The 3,217-nt window shown below is 47.2% G+C and overlaps 1 pseudogene; it reads right to left on the bottom strand.

The window, feature by feature from the left end:
• Positions 1-923: 923 nt before the first annotated feature.
• On the bottom strand, positions 924-2,671 carry LOC114610804 (annotated as a pseudogene).
• Positions 2,672-3,217: the final 546 nt, after the last annotated feature.

The following is a 3,217-nucleotide window of genomic DNA, read 5'->3' as shown; positions in this document are numbered from 1 at the left end:
GATGGCTTGTTTTCTTGTAGAAATAAAATGCAAATCAGAGATGTAACCAGTAGTGATTCATTGTAAGTAGTCAAGTGTAACTAACTCCTAAGGGCAACAATTTGTATCTTATATATCAGAATTACTTTCTATAATTTGAAAACACTTTGCACACACTTCTTGTATATAAAGGATGTGATTACAGGATATAGTGGTAATGCTTTAAAAGATGAATCTCATTTTAAAAATTGACAGCCATGGTATTTTTTTTAAATGATTAGCTTTTCTATTTATTGTAAAACTAAGTTAAAAATAAAAGGCTAATGAGAAAAAATAAAAGTATTAAAATTTTATTGTCATACTTTATAAAATATGCTTTTATAAAATATGCAGATGTTATTATGAAAGCAGATAGTTTTTTTTTGGAGGGTCTGTAACTTCTTCTTTATTGAACACTTGGTAGATGACACATAGATCTACACTGTTAAATAATTATTAAAATACTGACCAGGACTAGGCCCTGGCCCAGAGCTCCAAACCAGAAGCAATAAGGAACAGGGGTGATAGGCTGGCAGTATTTCTCCAACATCACCTAAACCCATAAAATGAGGCTCTTGAATCCTTCCAGGGCCAGACCAGGGCTTGGGCCCTTGGGTTAACCCAGGTACCCCTGGCTGCATCTTTCAGGGCAAGGTAACCAGCAAGGATCTGGAGGGAACAGCCAGCCGAGTCCAGACAGACAGACCCAAATGGAAGGAGGCTGGGAAACCGACAGGTGCTGTCCAGCTGGAGATATGATGCAGCAAAGGCAGGCTGAGGGGAGAGGCTGGGGGCAGTATTGCAGCAGTGTGGGAGTGCAGCCCCAGGGTCCTGTCCTGAGTGGCTAGTCAGATGTCAGCTGGCAGTATCCAGGTGGGATTCCTGACCCAAGCCTAGCTGAGGGCTCACAAGTTGTGGGTCCTCTTGGTGAGCTGGGGCTCCTCATCTACCAGCTTGGACTTGAGGTGCTCCTTGTAGGCTAGGATGTCTCCAGGCCACTTGGAGATTGTCTGTTTCTCACAGACCCAAATCTCCTGTGCAATCTGCTGGATGAGTCCGAAGTCGTGGCTGACTAGCATCATGCCACCTTCAAACGCATTGATGGCGTCTGCCAGAGCATCAATGGTCTCGATGTCCAGGTGATTGGTAGGCTCGTCCAGAAAGAGCATGTGAGGGTTCTGCCAGGCTAGCCATGCCAGACACACTCGGCACTTCTGCCCATCAGACAGGTTCCGGATTGGGCTCACCTGCTGTTTCCCAGTGAGGCCATATCTCCCAGTGATCTCCTCCTTCTCCTTGATCTCTGTGTAGCACTTCATCATGTACTCCAGCGGTGAAAGATCCAGGTCCAGCTGCTCCTGTAAGTGCTGATGGTAACGTCCTATCTTGACATGAGAATGCTTCCGGATCATTCCATCTGTAGGCAGAAGCTCTCCAGTTAGCAGCTTCAACAGTGGACTTCCCTGCTCCATTGGGTCCTACCAGAGCCACTCGTGTGTCAAGGTCAATGCCAAATTCTAGATTATTGTAGATGCAAGGCCCATCTTTTGTATACTTGAAGCTCACGTTCTGCACCATGATGACAGGCGGTGGGATCTTACCACACGGTGGGAAATAAAATGACAGCGTCTTGTCACTCACAACCCTTTCTGTCAGTCCGGAAGCCATCATTTTCTGTAGTGTTTTCTCTTTGCTTTGAGCCTGCCGGGCCAGCTTGGCACTGCCATGGCCAAACCTGGCAATGTAGTTCTTCATGTGTGCTATCTGGTCCTGCTCCCAGTGAAACCTCTTCATCTGGTTCTCTTCCAGCTCCAGCTGTGTCTTCACATACTGATCATAATTACCCGTGTAATACTTCAGTTTCTTGTTGTGCATGTGGATGATGTTGGTACAGACCCCGTTCAGGAAGTCCTGGGAATGGGACACAAGGACCAGGATGCACTTGAAAGTCTTAAGTTCCTCTTCCAGCCACACACAAGCATCCAGGTCCAGGTGATTGGTAGGCTCGTCCAGAAGCAGCATGAAGGGCCGAATAAAGAGGGCTCTAGCAAGAGCAACTCTCATCCTCCAGCCACCACTGAAGTCTTTCAGCTTCTTGCGCTGCATGGCAGGTGTGAAACCCAACCCATGTAAGATCCTTGAGGCCCGCATCTCTGCTTTGTCAGCATCCAGCTCTTCCAGCCGTTCATAGAGTTCCATGAGTTTCTCACACTCTGCATCCTCATGAGCTAACCGCTCAGCCTCTCTCTCCAGCATGGCCCACTCTGTGTCCACCTCTATTTAAGCCAATGAGGCCATATCGCCGGCCGGAGTTTAATTCCAGTTTGGTGTCGCTGAGCAGCTCTTGACCATGGAAGGTGAGGGAGAGGTTGATGATGTGGACGTCAGCACTGTTGGGGTGAGAGGCCAGGACGCTGGTGACAGCTCGAGCAGCAGCTTTCCTCATCTCAAAGTCCTCCAGCTCCTTGGTTAGCAAATCCACCTCTCCATCACCTGTGTTCTCTCTGCCATTGGCCTCCTCGTTCTTCTCCTCCGCCACCTGAGGTTCTGTGACAGCATCTCAATTTTCTTCATGTCCTTTTCTGGGCCGCTGTCGAGCTTTGGCAGCTTCCTTCTTTCTGGCTGCCTTCTTCTTGGCCAGGTCGGAAGGCATGGTGATGAGCCACGGAAGGTAGTTACCTTTCTTTCAGGAGTGGGGCCTCGCCGCTCGGCCTCTGTCGCAACAGAGCAGCCCTTTGAGCTCCTCCGCGTGCAGCCGCAGATAGTTTTTTAATGCAACATTTTTATACTTTTAATATTGGTCTGAAGAGATGGCTCAACAGTTAAGTGCATGTATTATTCTTGCAGAAGACTGAAGTTTAGTTCCCAGTATCCATGTTGGGCATCTCACAGCTGCCTGTAATTTCAGGTCCATGGGAATCCAGCTCCCATTTCTGGCCTCTACAGGTACCTGCATTCGTGTGCAGATATTTATAGACACCAAGTATACACAGAATTTGAAATAAGATACATCTTTTAAAATATTATCTTCAAATATTGGGCAAAAGATTGACTTGGTTTTGGAAGAAGACTGCATTAGGTAGAACACAATAGAAAGCTCTTGGGGACCTTGGCGGCTGCAGCTCTGCCATATAAAACCTCTGGAATAATGATGTTATTATTTTCTTACCTAATGTTAGCCAAGAAGGCTTGCAAGATG

Source organism: Grammomys surdaster, unplaced genomic scaffold (genome assembly GCF_004785775.1).
Source record: "Grammomys surdaster isolate TR1022 unplaced genomic scaffold, NIH_TR_1.0 126059, whole genome shotgun sequence".
Taxonomy (NCBI): domain Eukaryota; kingdom Metazoa; phylum Chordata; class Mammalia; order Rodentia; family Muridae; genus Grammomys; species Grammomys surdaster.
Note: the sequence above shows the minus strand (reverse complement) of the source record. Positions and strands in the feature narration are given on the sequence as shown.